Genomic DNA, 26,813 nt, shown 5'->3' on the forward strand with positions numbered 1-26,813 from the left:
GGCGTTAAATCGGTTTTACACTCGTAAAACCGATTTAAACGCCTAGTGTAGACCAGGCCTCAGAGATCATAGTGGATCCACCAAAAGTCCCCTCTTTGCATGAGGATGTGTGGTAGTGTTCCTTTAAAGATGTAGCAAGCTGCCGAGATAAGGTAGTTCTAGGCAGGAAACTCTAAAGAGAAGCAGAGGGAAAGGCAGAGTAACTTTATGGATAACACTGTTCTAATAAAGTTCCTTTGTTCGGTGTTAGAAGAAAGCGATCCTTTCTGGGATCTGTAACTCTTGTCACATGGTGCCAGACAGCGCTGCAGTCAGAGGGAAAGTAGGAAATAGAAAAGGCTGATACGAAGGAAAAGCACAAACTCAATAGGATGTGAGTGTGTTTGTGTAACAGCAACAGATTTGCCAACACCAAAACATTCTATGAATATTTGTTGATTTCACTGAATTGTTTGTTTAAAAAGAAAAACTTCAGAAAAAAAAACATACCAATTTTCTTTCAATGTTTTCAAAAGGAAACATTGAGACTATTTGGTTTGAAACAACTTATTGTTTCAAAATTTCATTTCATTTCCTTTCTTAAAAATTCAACCATTTTGAAAAATAGTCGGCGGAATGTTGCAGTTTTCTTGTAATGAACCATTTGAGTTTACCCAGAATGATTTTTCTTTTACTTTTTTATTTGCCCAGAGTTTTAAAAATGTTCAATTTCAGTCTGCCCCAAAAACATTTTTTTGTTGTCATTTACTGTTCAAAATCGCCAGTGAACCAAAAAATCCTTTATTTGCCCAGCTCTAACCAGGACCACAACCCCCAGAGCATGAAAGGAACTGGCAAAATCAGCTCTGAAATGCTGGCACCTGATCTGCTAACTCATGGTGAAGTCATGGAACCAGAAGCAGCACTGACCTGGTAAATATCCTCTTCCCCATCATGGATAACATCAGAAATTACTTGCTGCAAATCAGCTACCTGACAAACAGAGCCCATTTCTTCAGCACGTGTGCATGACTCTTAGGGGTTTATTTGCACTTTGTAATTGAGCAGGGGAATTTTTATCAACCAAAGTTAGCCTTCATGGTTGATCACCTCCAACTATCCATGTTGTTTGGTCACCTACGTGACACAGAAGTGTTTCTGTTCCTGGATTGGATTATTTATATTGTAGAAGTCCTTAGGCGCTCTGTCGAGCCAGGACCCTATTGTGCTAGGAGCTGAACTAACAGAACAAAGAGACAGTCTCTCCCCAAAGGGCTTACTGGGTTTGATGACAAACTCTTTAAGCAGGCAGCTAGGATCCCTCTATTGGCACTCAAAAGCTCTTTCCATTGCAAGATGCATAATTGCACAAATCTATGGACCGTAGGCCTTAGCTGGCCCCCAACACTAGGACTGGTAGACGGCCTAGCAGAATAGGGCCCTGCTCTATGCCTGGGGCTTCTAGGCTAATGCAAATAATGAATCATAATGTCTGCGGGCCAATCTGTACTTTTACAGCCCGGCATGAGGGAGGGCAGTGGGGAATGCAGGCCCAGGGACACTTGCCCACAATCACACAAAGCTGGGAATTGAGCGCAGGCCTCCTACGGCCCAGGCTAGTGGCCGAACCACAGGCCTTCAAACCAGACCATCCCCCAGACGTTAACGTGAACAAAGCCCCATCTGTGCGAATGTTGGTGATTGGCAAACAAGAGGCGGGCAGGGGGCCCGGCCCAAGGGGCATTTGGAACATGAATGCCGCCAGCCCTTCCTCCACCATCTCCAGGCTGTAACCCCCTAGCCCCGGGTGAACTCCCAGCAGCCATTGGGCAGGGCCTGGCTGACCCTAGGGTGGCTTTGACAGCACAGCAGAGGGGCCCATGGGAGAAGGGAATTGGTTTCCCTAGAAGAGTCTGGAGCTCCCCCGTAACCAGGTCGGGGGAAGCCGAGCTGTCTCCCTGACTGTCCCAAGGAGGGCCGGCCGCCTACCCCATCTGTTAAACTTTTCAATGCCTTATTTTTTATTGCATTTGTAGCCCATTTCACAACTTAGATGCACGATTTGTGTGCGTGATTTATCACGGTCTTATACGACTGACTGGCGATGCCCCGCCTCTTATATACCTCCGAAGGCAGGGCTGGCAACATTCTAGAAGGCTCGAGGAAAATGTAGTTCTCAGAAAGTCTGGAAGGTTCCGTGAGATTCTACAAAGGTCCAGAACATTCTAGGAGGTTAGTGAAAAATGAATCCACCTGTGGCATACCTGAAACATGTTACTTCAAACATTCTCTTTTCCCTTTTGTCACTAACAACAAAAAACGCATCCCCCCCAAGCCCGGCTGCCCCTAAATCTGGCCCTACTCCTAAGCAGCTTCTCCCTAGACCGGGCAAATCCGCGGATATGGGGGAGAGGAAAAGCAGCAAGTTTAGGTTACAGGGAATGTCTGGGGCTGGCGAAAGGGGCTGGCTGGACAGTCCTGGGACCAAAGGGTCAGTGTGAGCAAGCTCCCATGGGGCACCGTGGCCTGGGAAGGGGCATGCAGTGCGGTATTGGGGACTGTGATCCCTGAACCCCACATGCCCCAGAGCTACCTCCAGGCTGCAGGGCCTAGAGGGTGGGGGAAGTGTAGCAGGCATGAGAGCTCAACCAGGCCTGGGCAGGGAGAGTGCAGCGGATCCTGCAAATGAGCTCTCCCCTCTAACAGCAGGGTGGGGGTGGAGTGTGCATGTGAGCTCTCCCCTTCCCCTAACAGCAGGGCCAGGGCACCAGGAATGGGGGAGCATCTGAGCTCCCCTCACAGCAGCTAGGGTGACCAGATGTCCTGATTTTATAGGGACAGTCCCGATTTCTGGGTCTTTTTCTTTATATAGCTCCTCCTCCTCCTACCCCGTCGATTTTTTTTTTTTGCTGTCTTCTGGTCTCACAGCAGCACAGCACTCCACCTAAAGCAGTGCAAGACACACCGTACAGAGAGCTGCCAGCTGCAATATGAAGAGGTGCAAGGAAACCCCTTCTCTCCAGGCCCCTCCACAACCCCAGCAACTATGGAGCATCCAGGCTGACAGCGTCTCTTTAATGTAGGTTCGAGGGGACGTTAACTACTGCCAGGCTCCAGGCCCCTTAACAGAATGCTCAGCCAACAGCGCCTGCCCTCTGAGGCTCTCCAAGCACTTTACAAATACTAGTGAACTAACCCGCCCTGTGTGAGATGGAGAAACTGAGGCAGGAAAAGTAAGTTAAGGGACTTGCCCAGGGTTGTGCAGTGAGTCAGTGGCAGAGCTGGGAATGGAACCCTGGAGTCCTGAGCTGTTTCCCCTAGTCCTTCCAGCACCTCACAGTGTGCTACCATCCTCCCCGCCCTACATACACAGAAAAATGTGCTGTCTGCCATGTTCTATTGCTAGAGATTTGGCACCTTTGGCCTCTTCTCCTCATTCCGGCTGAGATTCCCCAGAGATTGCATCAACAGAAAGTCCTTCCTCCATGATGTTATATTAGCTTAATAGCTTTATTCCAGTCCATTTGAGAGGAGAATTTACTATGATCTCTGATTAAGATCTCCTCATCAGTGCTGTACATCTCTGCCTGACCTTGCCGGCCAGTCAGTCCCACCCCTTCCTGTCTGTATCACAGCGAGCTTGAGGGCTGAGGACACAAATGAAACCCGGGTTCATCCCACCATCTGCTAATCACAACACACACGCCCGATCTGAAAGCCTCACTGGCTCCTCTGGAGTCGCTTGCAGTCTCCGCTCCATTTATCAGCAGCTAAAGAGCTTTGGAACAGCAACTGCTGTCTAATTTGTCACAGCTCTTTTCCCTCCGCTGACCCATCTCTCTCCAATGACAGCTCACAAAAACCAGCAGGCCTCTGGGCACTGAGGAAGAAAAGACATTAAAGCCAATTAACTAGCCAATGGCCAAGAGTTCCCCGTGCAGGGCAGCGCCACCCTGGTCTGTGAGGGAACACCAGTGACTTTCTCTCTCTTTGGGAAGCATTCAGCAACAACAGTCAGGTCCGGGGCTGTATTGGGAGCTGTCAAAGTTCAGTGTAATACGCTGGCTGAGTGGTCGTGATCTTGTCTCCCCCTAGTGGCTAGTCTCAGTAGCAGTAACAACCTTCTACTAGCTCACGGTTTAAAAAGGTCTCCATTCGCTCAAGTGACCTGGTTTCGGGGACTGATGGTCCCTGTTAGCAATCAGGCTGTCGTGGCCTCTGTTACATTTAGATCTGGCCAGCACTCAGCACTGACCGTGCATGTTCAAAGCACTATGCAAACAGGGACTGCTCCTCCCAGCAGCGGGGAGATAAATATTGTTACAACAGTGCTCCATAAACGAGATGTCTGTGTATATGTAGTTTATTAGCTAATAGATCAGGTGCCGAGAGACAGCGCTCGAGAACAAGGCGAAGAGACCAGATTTTGTAGGACCAATAGAACTTCTTGTGCACTTGTAAGCTACACCCACTCTGTTGGGTGCTCTGCCTGCCTTCTAGTGGTGACTGGGCCATATATACAGGTCAATGAGCCTGTTGCGGCTTTGGGAGACGCAGTGCAGGCTCAGGCATTAAGGTCCAAGGTTCAATCCCCACGGCCATCATCAATCCATCCAGGGATGTTGTGTTTCGGGTGGCAGGAGGAGGCATCCTCTCAGCAGCTCTTAACCTGTACAATTAGTCCCATTTGACAACTGGGAAAAAACTAGTCCCCCAGTTGCCTAAAACACTCATAGGGACCCTCTGGGGTCTGTCATCACTGAGTCTCCCATTGGCAGGACAGATAGGAGCTGCCCTTAGCTAATCCAGTGAGAAATCTTTGCAAATCTTGCATGTAGCTGTTAACAAAAGGCCTCTCTGGTTGAGCCTTATTTCTCCATTACCGTCTTAGCATCAAGATGCTAGTGATTGGCACCTTATAAATGGACAGATTTCTTTACTGATTCTTTGACCTCTTGTCTCGGAGACGGAGAGGGCTCCAGACGCATCCCTAGGGGCAGAGAAGGGGGCACCCCCATGCAAACATTGAAAAAAAACATCCTGACGGGATGCGGAGACAGCACTCCTGGGTCTTAATAACATCTCTGCTAAAGAGACTCTACAAGACTGTGGGCAGGTGACCTCCTTTCCCTGTGCCTCAGTTTCCCATCTGTATCTCCTTCCCTGGGAGCTGGAGGGTTCTAACTAATTATTAAAGTGCTCTTGGACCCTTAGATGGAAGGGATACAGAAGGACAATGTGTTACTTTCTGTCCTCATTGGATGCTTGTCCCTTTGTACCTGCAGTCTGCATTGCAAATGGTCAGTTCTGACTGTTCTCACTGTCAAATGCAGTCCAGAGAGGGGAGGATACAGGGCTCTATACTGGAAGCAGCGAAAAGCAGATGTAACCACCTCCAGTGGCCCAAGCCATATCCTTAGGCAGGAGAGTAGTCCAACCAAAAATGCCAGCTCTGTTTGTCAGCCCTCCCTGCTTCCTGCCATACAAGCTGGATTCACCAAGCAGAAACACTGGGCAACAGAAATAGCACCACCTCTGCTTTGTTTGCATGACATTCAGGAACAACTGTAACAGTGGCCAGAGAAACTGCACATGGAAGCAATATGCTGAAAGAATGCCCTGGGGGGAAAAGACTTATTCCAGAGTCTGCCAGCAGGTGGCAGCATGAGCCATTGCACTATGCCACAGTTTGCACTGTCCGGATTAATGTTGCAGGTGACTATTTTCTGAGGACCTGGGCTCCTTTGCATTAGAGCACTGGAGAAATGACAGGCTGTCACACACCTTGGCCTTCAGCTGCCCGAGCTTAGGTTACTGATGCTTTCAGAGTCGCTTCAGTTTTTACAATAGTACAGATTTTTTTTTTTATGGCATCTTTGCTACTTCACTCAGCCCAAAAGGCGTTGCAATGCGGCCAGTCAACGCCATGCAGTCCGGCGAACAATGGCGATGCAACCTGCCAATGCAGCGCATTGCAAGAAGTTTTTATGTGCTCAGTAATAATGCACAGGTTTGGACATTCGAACCTGACCTCGTGAGAGCTGGCCCGCTGGCAGGGAGCCGGGGGTAGCCCCTGCCCTCTGTGAATGGTGCAGTCAGAGCTGTAACTTGCCCCTGATACATCTCCCAGATACAGACTGCAGCAATCTCAGTCCAACATCCGATTGGAAGGACCTCACCTCTGCGGGTGCAGCACTTCCCCCATAGTGCCCTGCAGCGACCACTGGGCTGATACCACACTAAAATCACTGCAAGAGCAACAGCCTGCTTGGGAAGAGGACGCCACGGCTTTCAATTCCTCCTTCATCTCCTCCAGTCACAGGCATTTACCCAAAGGTAAGTTAGATGTGACTGTAAAGAAAGGGGAGCAGGGATCACCACCTTTTCCCAGGCTCAGTGCAACTGGGGGCTGCCCAATGCACCTTGGCCCTACCAGCATTGTGACTCTCCTGGCCAAAGGCCAGTCATTGCTGTGGGGTCTCAGCAGGTGCAATAGGGAGGTGACCACCAGCTTGGGCCTTACATCGGGGTCTGATCCAGGCCTTGCACTGTGGGGCAGGTGCAGTGGAGTCAGAAAGGAAGAGTGGTTGTGGCAATTATGTGATCTGCATGTCTCGTGCATCTTTATTTTTCTTTTTAACCTGTCAGAGCAGCAGCCCAGAGCTGAGCTAGAAAGCAGGGATGGAGGCTACAGGGCCCAATTCTCCATGGCCCTACAGCCTCTTTATGCTGCTCTGGTGCACAAAGGGGCCATACAGGCAACAGACCAGCCCACTGGGCAATACACCAGCATAAGGCCTTTCCCAGCTGGCATAGTTGCTATAAGCCCCTTGCATTCCCTGGTACAGGGCATGTGGCCAGAAAGCTGCTGTGCTCTGGCTATTCTCAGCCCCAGAGCTGCTCTGATTTGCAGCAGGGGTCAGCTAGACTCCCGGAGAGGAGAGGCCATAAAGCAACTTCTCCCTGCCTTCCGCCCTTGTTCCTGTGCTGCAGTTGTCTCAGCTGGAGTGGAGTAGGAGACCCCCGGTGTCCACGCAGGAAAGGCTGCTTCCCGTCTAGCATTCACACCCATGCACCTGCTGGTGTGAAAGGGTTAAACCAAATTCATCTCTCCCCTCGCAGCTAATCCCACCACTTGATCTTAGCTGGATGCCGAGCTGATGGCTGCACCCCCACTCCACCTGGGGTTCACTGGCACAGTCTGCCTCCTCCACTCACCCAGAGCCTGCCGCAGAGCCACTGCTGTTCCCCTGGGCTCTTCATCTTCCCCCTCTCCTCAGGCACAGGGGGCTCTGAGGTCACTTACCAATTAGTGTGGCCTGCTCATTAAGGCTCATTATCCTCCACGGTGAACTTGGATGGGGATGCGCTTGCTTGACTCTGGATCACACTCTTTCTTTCTTACTACATATGATTTGGTCACCCCCAGAGTCCAGCTCCTCCTCCGTGGAGTGGACTGAGCCCTCAGCCCAGGTCCAAAACAAACTTGGGGGTGTTCAGAATGTGGACCCAAATCCGAATTCTGCCATTTCTACTATAAATTCATGTGCTAGAGGCCAAGGTGGTATAATGGACTCAGGCTCTAGTCTTTCATCCAGGGAGAGATCCTCTCTTAGGTCACAGGTGGTAAGGGCTCAGATACCATGGTGATGGGCACTTTGGGCAGATCTATCACTGTCAGCCTAATCTCAAGCGGCTATTTGCCCACACCACAAAAAGGCCCAGGTTTGGAGTAACAGAGGAGCCATGGATCAGGCTTGACTGGCATTAGCAGAGCTGTGAGGAGAATGCAGGACTAGAATAGCAGGAGGCCTGTGGGTTGGGGTTCAGGGGCATTGGTAGAGCTCTGTGGGAAGGTGGGGGCTGCAGGTTGGAATTGAGGGGTATAGGCAGAGCGGGGGTGGGGCTGGGCTTGGGAGAGCTGTGTGCAGGGGGCTTGCAGTGTCTGGCTGCACCTGGCCTGGCTCCAGACATAACCCCTCACTTTCCTGGGTCCAAATAGCCACATTTTAAAATAAACTGAGAGTAATAATGCCATTAACCCCCAGGCCCCAACCGGGAGCACAGAGGCCATGCCAGTGGCCTCTTGGCTTTCATGATTGGACCCGTTTAAATGGCTCTCTGGAGCTTTTGCTGATGGCTGGGAAAAGATGTAGTTAATCAACTGAACTTTTCTAACAGAGAAAAACTTCCTAGCACTTTGGCCTCCAAAAGGACTCAGCACAAATCAAACATCCGCAGGTGACTTACCGGGAAGCCCAGAGCAGAGATGGAGTCGTCATGACAACAGACAGCTTCTCTCATCTCAGGTGATTAACACAGCAGCCCAGAAGGAAGGATTGGAAAAATAAAGGAAAGCAAGAATGAGGCTGATTGAGAATGAGGCAATAAGGACACACATAAATCAACTCAAAGGATTGGTAATTCAGCACAGATGGGGATAGAGCCATATATAAATAAACCAGCTGGAGCAACACCTGAACCATCTCCCTGAATGCTCCCACTTTCCTAAGGTTGTGGCATGAGAGGGGGGGCTATGGTTTCATCTAAATACAGAAACCAGACCCAAGCCCACTCCTCCCACAGAGCTTTGTCCATCTCTAACATAAACAACAAACATTTTGTCTGGAAATTCTGCCTCTGAGCTAACAAAACGCTTCTGAACTACGTTGGCGGTACAATGGTCTTTTGCACTCCCAAATTCCATGAAAAATCTTTATCAACCTGGGGGTAACACTGCCCCCCTGCCACTGAAACAAACCCAGGTTCTAACACCCCCCGCCCCGAACTACACTAACTCTGCCCCTCTGCCACTGAACTAACGCCACCCTGGCACTGAAAGTAACCAAGGTTCCAGGTTCAAACGATGCACTGACAGCCTAATAAGGAAACACAACTTATCTGAAATTGGGGAGTCCAAAAAAAATAATCATCTGATAGCACTGAACATTGACAGATCACATGAACGCTCCCAGTTCTCAGTTGGTGGGTGGTCACGTGGCAGGAAACCCTTTCACGAGTGCTGTACTGCAGCATTTCCATCCTCAAGGGGTCAAAATCTCAAGATTGTCTTTAAAATGAGGGGAGTACAAAAATAATAATAATGGGTTCTTTTCATTTGCCTTCTGAGAGAGAGTAGGGCTAACATCCTCAAAGGCACCGAAGAGATTTGAACAGCCGGTTCCCATTCAACTGCATGAATGGGAAATAGGTGTCCTTTGGGGGCTTTGAAAATCTCATCCAAGATTTGGTGGCGTTATACACTCACTTTGCACCGTTGTAAATGACAACAGAAAGCCCAGAGTCTTTTTTATTTATCAGCAACTGAGTGGTAGATTGTATAAAGGCTTAGGGCTCAATTCAGTTTGGGGCAGTGAGTTTTGAGCCCCAGGGACAGTAAGTCCACTAGCTGGGAAGTTACATCAGCATCAGAGCCATCAACCCACCCCAGCTCCTGGCAGCCTGCGGGTCAACACCTCTATGCTGGGGACAGAGGATGCAAACAGGGCACCTGGGAGACACTTCACAGCTCCTGGGGGAGCAGCGTTTCCACCACCACGAGGGAACAATTGTCAGCCCTTTGCTGTGTATACAGCTTGAAGTGGTGATGCTATTCCTCTGCACTGTGCCTTTACCCTTCTGAGGGGCGAGGTCTCACATGTGCGTTGGCCATTTTCTCAGTCTTTAATGGAAGGGTCAGGGGAATATGAATCTTTAACAAAACTGTCATCTCTTCTATCTTTTTGCTGGGTGTTTGAGTTAAACGGGCGATACAAAAACCAAACCGGAGCCAGGGTTAAAGAGGCTGAATAAAACCAATTTCCCCTCTCAGCGAATGTGGTTTCACTTCATTGGGATCTGTGATGTCATCAACATGCTAGTTCTCCAGTCATCCATAGAGTCTCCGGGGGTCAATGAGACCTGAATTTCTAATGCAAAAAAACAAGTAGTTCGATTAAAAAAAACTTCCAGGCCTCCTTTGTGTACATCAAAAAGGGACACAACCCCTTTATTTGTCCTTTAGTAGTCACCTTTATCAATAGATGAGATCATACTGGGAAGTGCACGCAGCTGCCCTGATCCACCAACCTACACCTGTATTGTCTCCAGAATCCTGGAAAGCTTTGTTTCCTCGCTCTCTCTTTTTTCTCTCTTACTCTCTCCCTTTGTCCTCATGTAGCTGACTCCAGAAAGCTTTTGCCTGGAACAGATGTGTTCTCATTCATAACCAGCTCCCCCACCCCTATTCAGGTGCTTGATATGGAATCCTGTGTCCGAGACCTCGGAAGCAACCGTCATGGAACCCTTTATGATGTCATAAACACGGAATGGTGGTGTTAATGAGTGGGTCAGGTCAGATGGAAGGACAGGGATTATCACCCCAAAGAGGTTTCTGTTTACACAGGAATATTTTGGTCACCAACAAGGTTAGGAACAGGAGGGGCAGAAAATTTTTCCAGGATGCTGGTAGAATATTCTGTCATTGACCCTTTCAGACTGTCCAGCCTTACACTGCAGAGTGCCAGGCGTCTGCTCCACACTGGAATGGCTTGTGGACTAGATTAACTTTCACCAGAGCTGGAGCAACTGGGGTGACAATACTGCAGTAATTTTACAGAAACACACCATTACAGATAAAACAAATATCTATCTGTCTCTGCCCATCACCAGAGTATCTAGGCACCTCCTGTCTCAATCCAGTCCTCTCCCCCACATCTTCCCTGAAACAATAAATGTGCTTAGTTACATAAGAAAGTCCTAGTAGAATTCAGAGGGCTTGAATTGCAGAGACAGGACTAGTGGTTCGTGGCCAGGCTCCGCCCACCTGCTAGGCCCCACCTACTTGGGACACGAACGTGTGACTCCAATCACAGTGGCTTGTGCAGCTGTTCAAAATATCTTCACAGGAGCTCTGTTGGAAATGAAAGATGAAAACAAACGTGCTTTAAGCGCCGGTTGGAAACCACTAGCACTACTGTCAAATTCTTTTTATTTTTTTTTCCTTTTGGTGGGGGATTTTGTGTTATTTCATTTTATCATGGGGGGGAGGGAGTCAGGTCCTGCCCTTGAGGGGTGGGAGATCTCAGGGGGTGGGGGAGCTAGGTCCTGCCCCCAGGATGGGAGCCCCATGGATGCGGGGTGTTGCAGAGCAATGATGACGGAGGGATGGCAGGGCCAAAGTTGAGTGAATGGTGCTGTGACTCTCTGCGCCAGGCTGCAAAGCCACTCACACAAATTTGGCCTCCCCCCCATGACCAAAGGGTGGCCAGGCCTAACCGGAGCAGTTCTGTGATCCGTGGTGCCAGGTCACAACGCCCAGAAGGGGTTGCTGGGTCCATCCCCGTGAGACAGAAGCCGCCGCTGCAGTTTTTTGTTTTATTTCGTGTTACTTTCCATTTGCAAAAGACACAGAGCGCTAGGAACAACTCCTCTGCCCATTGTCTGCCTGTGCTGGCTAGTCCTTTTCCTGAGTACAGGGCTGCATGGGAACTTTTTCTTGAAACAAGGGTTAATGCAACTCGAGCTAGAATCCTGCCTTCCCTTCCCCCACCTCCACTTCCCCAACTCTCACTGCTCTGACTGGCAGGTTGGTTCAGCCCCTTGGGCGTTGGCTGGCTCCCTCTTTGGTTTTGGCACAAGTCTTCTAATCTGATCCCTGTTGTATTTGCACCAAAGAAACACCTGGCACAGAAAAACATGAATTAGCCACTCGGGGAGCAATTGGACACCTGGCCTTTTATTTGTTGGTCTAGTAGCTGATCAACTCTAAATCCACCACTGGCTGTCATGTGCCTCCCAATTTTTTTTTACACTACGGTGGAGTCACATCTTATGTGGGAGTTAGGTTCTAAAGTCACCATGTAAGTGGAAAATCGTGTATAGTGAAAATTACCATAAAGTACAGTATACACTAGAACTGAGTGAATGGCAGGAGGCTGAGCTGAGCCGCCGGCTGGGACCCCGGCTGGCAGCTGAGTGACCGGAACCCCAGGCTGGCAGCAGGCTCAGCGGCGGCCGGGACCCGCAGCCTGCCATTAAAAAAAAAAAAAATCAGCTCGTGTGCCACCTTTGGCATGCGTGCCGTGGGCTGAGGACCCCTGTTCTAGTGTATACTGTGTGTACTGCACCTTTCACTATACGTGATTTTCCTCTTATGCGCTGACCTTAGAACCTAACCCCCGCGTAAGATGTGACTCCACTGTATTCATTTTTGAAAAGTTATAATAAGCGATGTTCCGGGGGGGGGGAGGCACAAGGTGGAAGTTTCACCTAGGGTGCAAAATATCCTTGCACCGGCCCTGGATACTGTGTCAGCTGATCCCCACAGTCTCCAACCTACCTGGGCAGTACAGCAGACATAGCCCTGCCCACTAGCTCCTCTCCACTCCCTAGCCCACCCCCCCACTTCCCCCCCCCCTTAAGGCTTAGCCCTCTTACTTTTAAAAATGATTGCTTCCCCCTCTCCCCGCCTCAGGCTTTTCTGGCAGCCCTGTTGCCAGGTATCCAGTTTTAGCCTGGAAACTCCCAGTGGAAAACAGGACCTGAGTGTCCAGTTAGCAGTGCTGACTGGAAACTAAATGTCTGGTTATAGGAGTAACCAGATTAGCTTCTGCTCCTCCCACTCCCAACAACCCCCCCACCACCACCACCACCCAGGGCTGGAAGAGAACCTGTTCTGCTGCTGCGGGAGGAGGGGCAGCTCAGTGCAGAGAGAGATGCAGAGAATGGGCTAGAACCAGGTAGGTACCCGCTCTGTGTGGGCGGGGCGGGGGGATCCTCTTTACCCCCTCCCCAGCCCTGCTGCACTTGCAGTTTACCCCTGACCCCTCCCTTGCTCCAGAGACCAACCCTAGCTCCCGCCCCACTGTGCTTTTACCCCCGGCCCCTTTTACAATCATTCCCCAGGGGGGGCCCACCAATATGTTTGGTGCCAGGCCCACAAAAATTTAATCCAGCCCTGGTAACACTGACCAGGGCTTCTGCACCGTCCACACTGAGCCAAGTGTGGAAAAGGAAATTGGATAATTTAAATAAATCCTTTTGTTTTTAATAATCCAAGTAACACAGAAGTGGAATTCAGCTGACCTTCCTAACTCCTTCTTCATCTACTTTCCAACTCCAACCAATGGGTCTGAGTCACCAGATCTGGCTTGCTCTAGACAACCAGTGTATTTGGTGAATGGCACATGTCACTATTTATCAAAATATCACATTCCTATAGTTACACAAATCCAGTCATTGTCACTGGGCTTCGTTTTTAACATTCAGAAGTAAATGACTAAGGTAAGTGTCCTGTATCAGTTTAAAAACAAATTAAATTACCCACTAACCTCTTATTTATTTATCTCCGTGATGGAGCCACCCCAATAACAGACAAGTATTCTACAAGCCAGAGACAAACACCTGGAATAAGATCAAGCCAAACTTCTTTAGCTTCTGCGAGCCAGGGTTTTAGCACAGGCCAGGGCATAAGGCTTGTGCCTGCATCGTTAACACGATCCCTAGCAAGTGCCTTCTGTGGCATCTGACCAGCTCTCAAGGGCTGCAAATCATGTCTGGGAGCGCAGTCCTCCAATGCCCCCCGCTGCCAGTGCGGTTTTCATTGCAGAACTGAATGTGCCTTGGTTCCACGCAGACCCAAATTCCCTGCCCGTTTTATTGCTGCCAATTGCCAACAGCAGAGAATGTAACATTAACTCTTTCTCTGCCCTACTGATGTCTGCAGCCTTACAGGTACTTCAGGTTTCTCACATTGCTACCTGGGCAGAACATGCTCAGCTGCAGTGCTCAATGGGGTTAAAGAAATGACCCAGCCCCCCCATACATACACAAGCTCCCTTGGATCCCCATAGGCAGTGCTGCCACCCAATGAAGGGGGATGATCAGGAATTTGCAAGGGCCAGAGACCTACAAAGTCTGGCTGATTGCTCTCTGCTCCCAGGTTCAGCTGCTCTCTCTTGGTCTGCGCCCCCATCTGTCCCCCTGCCCTCACCCAGAGCTCCCACTCCAGCTACATGAATATGGATAGCAGAGCTGAGAGGCTGCCCAACCTCTGGTGCTGACCCGGGCACCTTCACATCTCAGTGGGAGCCAAGCCGGTGCAGGGCTTTGAGCTGCAGACCACACTCCATTCCTGGTGAATGCTCTGTGGCTTCATGCTGTGAAAAGAATGAGCAGATAATAGGATTTTCCATTTCTTCAAAGGGCACGCAGGCCAGCCCCGCCCCCGTTGCTGAGCAGAGCGCTGAGAAACAGCCACCAGGCAGCTAGCGGGCTTGCCAGGCATTGCCACGGGAAGGAGACAGTCAAATAGTAGTAGTATTTATAAGACAGCTACAGAACAGCCCAGCCCAAGTGACAGTGATGGGCATATTGGATGGATATCAAAGGGGTGATCACAGCCAAGAGGAATGGAAAGAGACCAACATCTTGGATCTATCTCCAGACCTGCCCCGCTGATGTGCCTCAAACCTAACCTGAACTGATCCGCTCCAAAGCCAAGAGGCTATGTCAGTCTCAATGACCCGTTCCATCCATGGCTTCTCGGCTGAGATGGTCGGCAAGGAGGGGGACAGTTAGTATTAGCCGTGGGGATGGGTTTTGTGATGGAGATGAAGCTGGATTGAACCTCACCAAACTCCCACACCACAACCAAACACCTAGGAGAGGGTGATATGGAGGAGATACAGGCCTGAGTCATGCACGCTTTGCCTGCAAAGGGGAAATTTACCAAACAAAAATTCCCCACTAGTGCTAGCACCAATTCAACTGACCTGCTGTTAACCCCTGTGGTAAAAGGAGGTCTGAGTGGGGTAATTTTGGAAATATCCTCCGTTTGGACACAGCCATGTTCTCTCTCTCTCCTCCCACACTGCAGTGACATGCCTGATAACAGCAGAGGGGGAAGCGTGGGTGAAAAGTCACCTGCAGGCTCTTTATTTAGGTCAGTCCTAAAACAGAGCATTTAGCCACTTTTTCACGTTGAAAAGCTGCTAAACGGGAGAATTATGTAGGGCTTTCTACTGTGTGTTAATTACGGCTCGTGCACAGACACCCATAAAACATCTGCACCCACGCTCCCAGATTTCTTCTCAACCTCACCCCAAGAGAGACAAACACTCTCACAAACACCCACCCAGGGACACAGAAACACACACAGCAAAGCGGGAGAACTGGAAATCTTCTCGCTACAAAGGAGCAATTGATTCCCTCCAACCCCAAACTGCAAAGCGGGGGAGATTGTGGGAGCATCTGGAGACTCATTTGAAGAGCTCCCGTTTTCCTGTGTCTGCTCCCATTTCGCCTCGGATGGCTTATCAACAGTGACTTTCCCGACAGCGATCGATAGAAAACATTTTATCTCCTTCCCAGGCGGCAGAATCCTTGGAGTGGCTCTGATTTCTGTTACTATGGTGACATCTTCTGGGCTTATTAAAGCTCTTTCCTTTCTTGGTGTGGTGGTGGGTTTGGGGTTTTTTTGTGTTGTTTTTTTTTTTTTAAGCAAAATAACAAGAAAGTCAAACAAATCTGGCGCCTGCAGCCTCTCTCCATGCATGGAGCTTCCTGCACTGACCTGCCTTTGCGGGGGAGGGGCTTGGAGCAGCTTTCATCTGAAAACATATTTGGAGCCTCTGAAATCTATTGAGACTCAAATGCACGCTGGCTCGGCTGGGGCCCTCACCCCTCTAATCTTGTCAGATTCCTGTCTCCCTCCCCTCTGAGCTCAGCCTCCCAAGCCTGGGAAAATCCCCTTGGCTACACAGCAGGGGCAGCCTAAAACAAATGCAGGCTTGGGTCCCTCTCTAGCCTTGACTTATGTTATTGCTCTGTCCTGCTCCTTGAAGAAGGAGGAGGGAGCTCCCTGTCCAAACCCACCCCCTCTGGCAGCTTGTGACCCTACTAGGGCGTGGAGACTTGCAAATTGCAAAGCTGGCCCTGGGACACAGTGTCTTCACCACACAATACATGTGACCCCAGCTCTCTGCATGAGATGGTTGCGAGGTGGTTGTTTTCCTATAGGATCTACCAGATCTGCTGCTGCTCTCATTTCTATGCCATTCTCTCTCCTCATTCCCCCAGCCCCCACGTCGGTGATGATGCCCCCTTGTGAGTGACACTTCCGCCCCTCACACTCTGAACAAAACCAGCCAAAGGGCCTCCATCTGGAAGCGACTCTCTTCCCACAAATGGCCACAGCAATTGCAGGAGAGAGAGGTTAGCTAGCGTTCTGCTGCCGCCGGGGCCCAGTCCTGCCATGCACCTTGCTGGGAAAGCCTCTCTTCAAAACGACAGCAATGGCCCAAAACGCTGCCCCGAGCTCCTCGACAGAGTCTTGGCAAAGCGCCTGAGGGGATGTCTTCACTGCAGAGTTAGCCCAGCGGATCAGCACCAGGGTTGGCCTAGCTGTCGGGTGAACAGGCCCACGGCACAGCCTGACCCAAGTTACTGTGTCCGCACTGGGGCTGTTCTCCTCCCTCATGTGTGTTGCTAGGATTTCGGGGTGCGTGTCCGATGGCTCCCTGCGCTGCAGCACACTGAGCTGAGCTAGGATTTTTTTCCAGGAAATTGTAGGAGCTCTTATCTGTCCTGTGAGGCGTACGCAGGGAATTGGCACCTGGGTTGAAAGCATCAATGAAATCGGGTGAGAAGGTTTGGTGTGTGGAAAGGAGGCAAGTTGGGACAACACCTGAGGCAGTGTCTAGGCTAACTCTGCGGTAAAGACAGACCCTAACACTGTACCCCTCTATCTGCCTAACAAGGTCACATTAGGCCGCAACATTTGAGCCAGAGGTAGACTTTGATACTGGTTGGTGAAAGAGGCCGTTTCCAAGGGCACGAGTAGGAAAATGTCTTAGAAATGGCTAGTGCTGGAAGATTAGACGAGGCTCTCTGCCTCTGAAGCAGTCGGGGAAAAGAAAGAATACAGAATATATTTGATGATGGCCCCTATTAAAACAAGGTCTTTCGGTGACCAAAGCAAAGCTACTGGGGTAGTGAGTTGCTTATGGACAGGGCATTTTCACTGATAGAGTCATTTCATTCCAATTTCAAAGCTGCTAGGGGATTTTAGAGGTAGGTTGGCAGCCCTCATTAACTCGGACAGCTCTGCTCACTTCTTTAATTTAACTATCTGACCCTTCCATTCCATTTAGTTAACATTTATAAATGATCTCTTCAGCTTTGGTGACACAAAAGAAAAAATGAAAGATGTTTAAAAATAAAAAACTGGGGAAATTCCAAAACCAAAAAAACTTTGTTTAAAGAACCAGTTAAGGTCACTAAGCGACAGAAATGTATTTACTCTCACATCATTTGTAAAAGCAGAAGCTCTTAAAAGCAAGGAAAGGAATAGCTAAGGACACCATGAATCCAGCATAGCTTATATAATAAATAGAAACACGTTGTTCTGGCTTAGAATTGCATATACATACGTATATACATACAACAACCTTATCTCTGACCCAAAATAAAAATGATTCCTTCATCAGCAATCTCAAAATACAAAATTTTGTATGTACATATTAATAACACATATTGATCAACTTCAAATACAAGCCCATACAGAACATCTCCACAATTTTACCAGGGAGTTATATTGTACATATTCAACATTATTCTAAAGAAACAGCAGTTATGTCGGCCAAAAACAACAACTGTCAATTTATAAATAAATACTCAGCTCATCAATTTTTCCTCTCACTAGAAAAACGCAGCGAGGCCCCCAAAATTGGCTAAACGCTCAGGCCAAAGGGGGCAAGAATATGTTATCTTATATCTCCCATTATTTTATAATGTTATAATAAATGTATTATTCTTATTTATGTTGCATTGTGGTAGGGCCCAGGGTTCCCCAGTCTGGACCAGGGACACATTGTGCTAGGTTAGGCACTGTAAAAACACAGAACTAAGAGAAGATAGCCACTATTATTATGTGGGCAATTTAAGATTCACAAAGTCCTTAGATTTTAATTTCCTTGCTCTTCTAGATGATGTGATAGGGAAATACACTGTTAGCACTTGGCAACCTTGATTATTTCTTTCAATGTCTTTTGTTGTTTCTGGACTACACATAGGGCAGAGCTTGGAAACCCTCACTCACAGGAATAATACTTTTTCCACACAAGTAAGCCCATTGACTTCTATGGAACTACTTGAGTACAAAATGGTTTGCAATATCACATATGTGGTGCTTTAAAAAAAAAAGAATTCTTGGCTCTTTGGGACTAACAGGTGTGATGTAAATGTAAGGTATATATGCAAGGAGCCATTTGAGGAAATTGAGAGGTGGCAAATTTTACATTGATCAAAGGAAATACTGTTTCATGCAACCCACAAGTAGCCAGTGGAACTCATTGCCACATGGTATCACTGAGGCCAAGAGCTAAGTAGGATTCAAAAAAGGATTTGGCCTGTGTATGGATAACAAGATTATCCAGCATTCTAACAGTAAACACCAGAAATATAAACAAGAGCTTTGGAAAAGATATAAGCCCCGAGGCATAAGCCAAGCTCTAACTATTGGGGGCTGGCAGAAAAATTTTCCTGGGGGCAGAATATCCCATAACAGGTTCTGGGCTACTGTCACAGGCAGGATACTATACTAGATGGATCCCTGTATGGCAATTGCTAGGTTCCTATTAAAAGCCTGGGATTAGACCAGTCTAAATAGCAACTGGAGTCAAACGACAGGCTGACCTCAATTAGCATCCCAAGAGTTGAAGAAACAATGGCATGTATTGTCTGTTTGGAGACCCCTTCTGCCTGGGATTGCTATTCTGCAGCGTAGAAGAGGGCAGAAGCCCTGTTAACACTTTCGCTGTTGTTTGGTTTTCGCAGTGGGAAGCAGCAGAGCTGCAGGTACTTCCTGCTATTGGCCTCCATCTGCATGTCTAGCTGGTTTCAAAAGGGACGTGCTGAACCCAACATGCACCCAGCTGCTAAGATCTGTTAAAACTCAAACCAAAGAAACAACCTCTCCTTGTCAGGCTAGTGCCAGACAGCACTGGTGAGTCGGCCAGGACATTCATGCCAAAGGCCTTGGCCTGCAGGACCCCTACACCACTTGCTCACTATCACTTGCCTTGGCTGGCAGGCAGGCACGGGGAAGGGGGGGGAGATTAGATGATGGCCATCTCTGTGATTAAAGGGAAATCGTCAACTTAAAAATCATACATCTGTCTACAAATGGTTTCCCCCCACTATCGCTACTAGCCAAGGCTACAACGGCTGTCGCTAAGAAAACAGAGGAAAAACAGCCTCTGTGTTTCACTTCGTTTCCTCTACACCAGGGGTCGGTAACCTTTCAGAAGTGCTGTGCCGAGTCTTCATTTATTCACTCTAATTTAAGGTTTCATGTGCCAGTGATACATTTTAACGTTTTTAGAAAGTCTCTTTCTATAAGTCTATAATATAGAACTAAACTAGTGTTGTATGTAAAGTAAATAAGGTTTTTAAAATGTTTAAGAAGCTTCATTTAAAATTAAACTAAAATGCAGAGGCCCCTGGACCGGTGGCCAGGACCCGGGGAGTGTGAGTGCCGCCTTCGGCACCTGTGCCATAGGTTGCCTACCCCTGCTCTACACATTTCACAGCCCTCTGAGCACAGGCACTTTGCCCTATTTTTGTTTGGGGCTTTTGCAAAAACGTGGGAGAGGAAAATACTTGTTCAAATGTGATTGTAAAACCACAACAAGTAGCAGCGTGGCTGGGGAGAATGGACAGCACCCAAAGGCCTGCTAATTCCTTCGGAGTCCCCTTCAGTGTCTCAGTTATGATTATTATCAAACCTTGACGTTACTGTAGCACCAAATTGCTTGTCAAGACTGAGGCCCGGGCTGTTGTGCTCTACAAACAGAGACGCACCATCGCTGCAGCAGAGAGCGCTCTGCGGAGGCCTACTGGAATTACCAGTAGGGTTAATGCAAACATGGGGTGTTAACAGAGAAGTCCTAACACAGCACAGATGTTTACTATGGGCCTAGCAGCAATGTGGCTTAATGTAAAGAAATAAGGTCCGTTCGGTGAACATTGCTACACCCACTCTGGCATGCAAACAGTTAAGTAGCTGCAGACACGAAACAAAGATCTTATGAGGCTAACAAAGTACCCCGTGGTAAGGAAAATACAAAATAAGCATTAGTCAGTACAGCTGGCTACAGCCAATTTTCTTCACTTAATATGCTTCCTCTGCCCTGCCTCCCCACCGCACCCCATTTCCTTCAAGCTGACTCCATGCAAAGATACACAACTGTCAAGTTGCCAGGCCAACCTAAATAAATACCATTTTGTCTTGCCACTTCCTTATGTGTTTATAATTCTGGGACTCAAGCTAAAGTGTAGACAGAAACCTGCTCTTTATTGGCCTGGATTTCCTAGGCCCCTGCCCTGCTAATGGAGATTCTCCTTCACATCACTATTCTTTTGGATGGAGGATTGGAGCCGGAGTATATGAAATCCCCTCCAAGTGGCCAGCGTGTGCAGCATGGTGACCCCACCTGGCTGTGGATTTATCACCTCTCAGGGCACTTCCATCGGAGGAGAGGTTCATCTGCCCACACATGAGCTTTCAGCTCCAAATACATCCCTCCTTCCCCTAGGTTGGGCTCTGAAAGCCCTATTCAATTCTAACAGCAAAACTGCCACTGAGAGGCAGCTTCCCAAACCGCTGGAATACGCCGCCTCCATTCAGCCAGACGCCTCAGTGCCCTGTCTCCAGCTAGAAGTTTGACTTTCCTAAGTCAACCCCCCTCTTGAGTTGATCGCTCCCTGCCACAAGCGTCCTGCGGGAGGCTGCGTGCGGGACACCCCCAGCGGCTGGCCCGGCGGCGGCGGGGAGGAGGTTCGCCCCGCCAGGCTCATCCCACGGCGGGGCAGCTTTGCAACCCCAGCGGGCAGGGCCAGGCGGGCGAGCCGGCCGGCCGGCAGATGGGGCTGTCGGCCCGGGCAGAACACCTGGATTTCCCCGGAGGGAAACATGAGCGTGCACTTCCGACAGCATCCAGCCATGCCTCTAACTTTCTTCTCCCCCCCTCCTCGCCCGCTCGCCCTTCCTGTGCGAAGTGGGATCGGGCTGCCATCGACACCCGCGCCGGAGCGCGCTCGGCTGCAGGCGGAGCGGGGCCAAGCCGGGGGCCGCAGTCCCTGACCTGCCCGCGGGAGCGGAGCGGAAATCCGGCCGCGGGGGGCGCTCCCATGGATGGGCACCGGAGGAGCTTCCGCGCCCCGCGTCCCTGGCCCGGCTACCCCGCTTGGCGCCGGCGGTGAGCGGCGGCGGAGCGAGGTAAGAGCGGCGGAGCCTCGCCCGGCTGCGGGGGGAGCGGAGCGGAGCGCACGGGGCTGCGACAGCAGCGGCTCCCCGGGCAGGCGAGGCCCGAGCGTGCCCTGGGGCTCCGGCCCGGGCTGGCGGACAAGGCGCCGGGGCCGGGCCGGGGACAGCTCCTCTGGCTCCGGCGGCGCCCCTGCGCGTCTCCGCTGCCCGGCTCCGGAGACCGATCCGGGGCCCCGCGGGGAGGCGAGAGCCCCTGGCGGCAATTGACTCCACGTCGCAGCGGCCCGGCCGGCCGCAGCCCAGCCCCTGGGCGCGCGGGGTTTGTGCTCCGGGCCCCCCGTGATTCCCAAACTGCGGGGGCGTCTCCCCGCCCGGGCCCTGCTGCCAACTTCCCAGGGAGCCCTCGAGCTGCGCTTCTCTCCCTTGCACCCACCCCCGCGAGCCTAGCCCGGCAGCTGCCCGTGCCTGGCTCCCGGGGAGAGGAACAAGACAAGCCCTGCAGCTGATCCGCTCTTTCCCTCCGCTCCTGCTGCAGTTCCCAAGCGCAGGGAGCCCCCGAACCAAACCCTCTAGCACCGAGGCAGAACTTTGCATTTCACAGTAAAGTTTGAGGACCCCCGGCCTGGGAGCCCTGGCAGCCCCAGTCTACCTCGTCTGCTGGAGCAGATTTTTTTCAGCCGCAGACCTGATTTTGTGCAGCGCTGGCTAGAGCATAGAAATCCTCAGACAGAAAAGGCAGTGGGAGCCCTGAGGCCTCTCCATGGCGAGTAAACAGCCCCCTGCACCAGGCGGCCTGAGCGCCAGCCTGAAGGAGACACTGTATATTAGTTCCCTTCCGCGAGGAATAGACTTTTCAAGGGCTTTCCATCTGTTTGCAATACATCTTGGCTGACGTCGCGGACCTGTCGGAGCCTTTAATTGACGTCAGAGCAGGAGAACGGCTGGGGGGTTTGTTTGCTCCCTGCTGCCTGGACAGGAAAACCAAGCGGCCCCTGAGACACGATCAATCCCTTCTTTGCAAAAGCCTGCAGCGGCCAGTGGGCCCTACCTGCTCCCTGTGCAGCTGCTGCCAAGCAACCTGCCCCTCCAGCTGGCCTCTTGAGACGGCTCAGAATGGAGCCATGTACTCAGCCTGAATCAGAGATGGGGACTCCGGCTAGGGGAGTGGCCCAGAGGCCTGGGAGAGGATGGGCTGGGCTCATATGGCCACGGTGTTTGATCACATTGGGGCCCCCAAAGGTGCAGGGCCTCTCACAAGGCAGATCCAATTGCTCCTGCCTGCAAAGACGCTTCAGCGCCCGGCAGCTTCCTCATGCTGCGTGTCTTCGGCGCTACCTGTAAAAGTGCCTCCCTGACAGCACATGGTGAGGAGCGGGATCCTACCCACCCCAGGGATACAGCTCTGCTCCCCCCCCCCCAACATCTGAACAGAACCAATGTAGTGCTAGAACCTGAGACATCGGCCTTGCTGTTGTGATGGAGGGGATGGTCTGTGAGTTGTATTCAACTCTTGGGTCACGTAATGATCCATGCCCAGGGCACTGTAACAGGAAGGATTTTCATTGTTCCTAAAAACACTTTGCAAATGGGGATAAAAAGGTTGCTTTTAAAGACTGGAGAGCAGAGGGACAGGAGTGGTTATGCCCAGGGTCTCACCCCGGGGTCAGTTGCAGACAGGTCTAAACCCCAGAAGTTTGGATTTCCCAGTCCTATCCGCTGGACTTCCCTCGTTTATACCAATCAAAGTTCCCCTGAACCATTGGCTCATTGGGCTGATGTGGTTGAAGCATGTCCCTTGTCCCAGCCAAGGGACAGGAGGAAGTGATGATGTGGCCCGCATCACATCCCACTGCCTTGGACTGCCCTAACCTGATGGGTTGGGTACGCATTTTGCAGCTGGGTGAACTGGAGGTGACCTTTCAGTGTGAGATCCAGCGAGACTCAAATGCAAACCTTCAGGATTGTAGTCATGACTTAATCGCTCAGCCGTTGCACCCAATGGCGGATGAAAATGCAGCTTGAGCTATGTTGGGGGATGGGTTAGAAAAGGATACTAAGCTGCCGGTAAAAATGGAGAAAAGGACTCCTACCCTGCTGAATCTCCCACTGACATAAGGATGATCCAGGTCCCCAACTACATTAAGACAGGACTTTAAAAATAGCAGCCGCATGATATAATGACAATGACTTAATTTTTGTCCAGGAGGCCTGCAAAGTGCTTTGCAGGTTGCACTGAGGTCACTTCAGCAACCAAATGCAGCTTCCTCTAGGGTGGGACATGAGTTGTTCAGAACAGGAAATGAGGAAGAATACTACACCCGCTCAAAGCTACATGGGGAAATTTAGAGAAGTAGAATAGATCTAAATTGGGAATTTAGTTACAAGACAACTACGGATACCATCCTCGTCTCATGAAAAGACCACCCATGCCGGGGACCTGTGTCCAATGCCTCACCCATAAGATGTATCTCCCAGTATAGTTGGAAATCCACAGTGTTCCTCTTCAGCTCTCAGCAAAGAGTTTCTGGGTTCATCTAGGCAGGGCAACTGCTGCTAAACATGTATTTTAAGGGGCCCATCTGTCACACACACACCTTGCACTCAGGTAAATGGTTTGCTTCTCCCAAAAGTCCCCACCACCCATTGTCTTTGAGTCACTCTACTACTACTCTGTAGATTGAGTAACTGGGTCCATTTTGATTTCCCCCACAAACTGTTGCCAGATCCCAAGTAAGGGGAGCCACAGGCTGGAAGAAGGCAGCCTAGAGGCTTATCCTTGTAGATGGGACCTCACCTGTTACTTCACTGAGAGCCCTTCAAAGCCAGTCTTTTCTCTTGCATTAAACCTCCTTCTGAGCTGCAAATGTTAGGTTCTTATCTGGGGATATTCAGATCTGGGTTTTGGTTCCACTCCATATAGGGCTCACCCATGAAGTTTCCACACCCAAACTTCTCCAAAATACAGGCCTGCTTAGATCTAGGCTTTACATTCAGGACCATCCCTAGTTAAATTACATCTTTGTAACCACCTAGTGCTTGGCTGTTAAAGACAAGGTGAGCTGTGAATCCTGCTCATTCACTGGTCAGTGGAAACACCCGAACCTTTGGGATACTAGAGGGTTCGTTTAACTGGTAGAACCAGGCTGCAGCTTCACATACGTGAACTCCTGAAAGCACCGTGAAACTGAGCCCTAGGCGACATGCCAGTAACCGACCTCCGGACCCCGAGAGTTTCAGTTAACCAGGGTTTTATTCTCACGGGTTTCCTCTTATCGTTTTCCCCCATTCCAGCGCAGGCCACCTTTAAAACTTTTGTCAGTTGCAGCCACACCTGCAGGAGCAGACCCATCTGTGGGTTTCCTCTCGCTGCGGGTGCTGCATGCCTGGCAACGGAGGCTTTGCATTCACAGAACGAAGTGGAAAAGCGACCCGACAGGATGGCTGATAGGCTGGGTTGGGAAAGGAGGTGCGGGGGGCAGGTTAGGTGGAAAAAAAGACAAAACAATTATTCCTCTCAAACTTTCACATTTATAATCTACCGTAAACAGTCAGATCCTCACCAGCTGGGCTTGATTTGCCTCTCACTTTACCCTGGTCCATACAGAGAGAAGCCCTGTTTCAAATCAGCGCAGCATATCTGTGCTAACGGTTTGCATTTATGCAGCTACGCTGATATAGCTACATTTCTGCAAAACGCCACCATGAAGTCAGGGCCTTGCCTGGTTTTGTACAGATGTTGCCTCATTAACTCCATTGGTGTTTATTCCTGGTTCACGCCAGCGTAAGTGACAGGAGAATCAGGACCAGTGTTTTCAGGTAGGCTCTGCTGCAGGGTTAGGCCCCTAGATGCAGGTTGTTGTATCAAACATACAGTTACAGCTGGGAAACACAGACTTTGTTTCAGCTGAAGTCTTCTCCTTATTCCTATCAGCTGCTGCCACCCGACTCCCCACTGCCCTGCACCTTGGGTTGTCATTTACCCTGAGTGTGAAAACACTGCCACGTCGGAATGGTGTAGTCCTATACCCACTTTCTGTTCATGTAAGTGACAACACCAGGAATCATCCATGTGCTGGCAGCAGCAGAGGAGAGACAATTTGCACCTCCCTTATTCATTGTGACCTCTAATGCAGGTCACAATGAATTGCAACCCTGCTGCAGTGGCCCCAGTAAGATTTTGCAGGGGGGTGGAATAGCTTGGGGGGGGTGGGTTCCTGTCCCCTCTCCTTCAGCCCACGCCGCAACATTCCTTGTTCCTGGAGCCAGCTCTGTTCCTGGCATAGGGGACACGTTCACCAGGGATCTTCCCCCGGGGAAACCCTGGCACCTGCCCTGTGACCCCTTTGTGTCAGCACTGCACAGCAATGGTCACTAGGGCCCGAGGTGTAAGGTAGAAGGGAATCAGGTCTAGCACATCCAGGTGGAACTTTTTACAGCAAAGACAGCCCAAGTGTGGCCAAGGAGCCGAATGCAGCCCAAGTGGCCGTCACCTGTAATGTGGTTGTGCAGCCCATGAATACTATAGCTCCCAGCAGGCCCTCGGCCATCTTGATCTTAGTGGTTTTGAAGCAAGATGGAGCATGGCCTGCTAGGACTTGTCTCCCAGGCCACTCCACCCTAATAAATAGGACGGGCAGCTCCAGGCTGCTCCATTCTAGGCCAGTTAGATGTTGACAGGGCAGCCCTTGATGTCACCAAGTTTGGGTGCCCTAGTTTGAGGGTATGCTGGGTTTTGCTCACAGATTGGCTCCCTGAGTCATTTTTTTGTCTTTAAGTGACACCTCTTTGCCTTTAAATTTACATGTATAGGTGGGGAACACGACAGCCCGATGTGAGAGGGAGTGTGAGACTTCTTATAAAAAGAACGAGTCGGGTTTTATTATCCCTTTGAGACGAGCAGAGAAAATCTATACTGAAGGCATGAAATAGCAATAAAAATGGACTTTTTGCCAAAGCAAAATTAATTGAGTGAATCTCACTCCTCAAGCCTGAGCTCTGAGAGGCTTATGAGCTGGATATGAACCGCGCTGGCCCCTTCCAGGCTGTGATCCCCAGAGGATGGGAGGCAAAGCCCCTCCCTCTGCTCCTGAGCACTGGATAATTAAACAAGATGTGACCAGTATACAGGAGCAAAGGGGCTCTCGCTCTGGGCCTTCGCATCAGTGACTGATCCCCCCCAAGCTCCAGTGTGACCTGATATCTTAGATGGAAGGCCTCTAGGACAGGGACTCTCTTTATCTGTGTCTGTTCGGAGTCCAGCACCACAAGCCCTGATCTCGATTGGGTCTTTTGGGTGCTCCCAGAACATAAATAATTTACTTATCCTAATAATACAGAGTTTGGGGGGTCTCAGCCCCAGCCTCTCATCTCTCCACAGTCCCAGAAACTTGGTGTAATCAGCCTAAATATCGCCAGTATTAATTTTTGGGGAAGCAGCCAAGATGGGTTATTGCAGAAGACGCTCCCTCCAGCTGAACTTGGACGTCAACGCTGTTTTGGTGGCCTGTCCTAGGCTGGCCTTTTGCCAGTCCTGATCTTCTTGGGATGAAGTCTTGTTCCTACCAAC

General features: G+C 50.2%; 1 protein-coding gene and 2 long non-coding RNA genes across 9 annotated transcripts in view; 1 reads left to right on the forward strand and 2 right to left on the reverse strand.

The window, feature by feature from the left end:
- Positions 1-3,341: 3,341 nt before the first annotated feature.
- On the reverse strand, positions 3,342-10,893 carry LOC120372770. Of its 6 annotated transcripts, XR_005585189.1 has the most exons (4): positions 10,823-10,893; positions 10,011-10,180; positions 8,230-9,908; positions 6,337-7,058 (listed from the first exon to the last, which is right to left on the reverse strand). It is a non-coding gene; the product is annotated as an uncharacterized LOC120372770 (long non-coding RNA). The 6 variants fall into 6 exon arrangements; XR_005585185.1 differs by lacking the exons at positions 6,337-7,058; positions 10,823-10,893 and adding an exon at positions 3,342-4,648 and having other exon boundaries at positions 10,011-10,328; XR_005585187.1 differs by lacking the exons at positions 6,337-7,058; positions 10,823-10,893 and adding an exon at positions 3,344-3,859 and having other exon boundaries at positions 10,011-10,328.
- Positions 10,894-11,538: 645 nt separating this feature from the next.
- Positions 11,539-22,344, reverse strand: LOC120372772. The gene is made up of 4 exons (XR_005585190.1): positions 21,897-22,344; positions 14,754-14,865; positions 14,031-14,138; positions 11,539-11,661 (listed from the first exon to the last, which is right to left on the reverse strand). It is a non-coding gene; the product is annotated as an uncharacterized LOC120372772 (long non-coding RNA).
- Positions 20,962-26,813, forward strand: part of RAI1 (retinoic acid induced 1) — a 128,251-nt gene continuing 122,399 nt past the window's right edge. For both annotated transcript variants that reach the window (XM_039490089.1, XM_039490090.1), the window contains exon 1: positions 20,962-21,259. The gene's annotated coding sequence lies outside the window, so the exon portion shown is untranslated. The remainder of the gene's footprint in view (positions 21,260-26,813) is intronic.

The sequence above is a fragment of the Mauremys reevesii genome, linkage group 10, assembly GCF_016161935.1.
Source record: "Mauremys reevesii isolate NIE-2019 linkage group 10, ASM1616193v1, whole genome shotgun sequence".
Lineage (NCBI taxonomy): Eukaryota > Metazoa > Chordata > Testudines > Geoemydidae > Mauremys > Mauremys reevesii.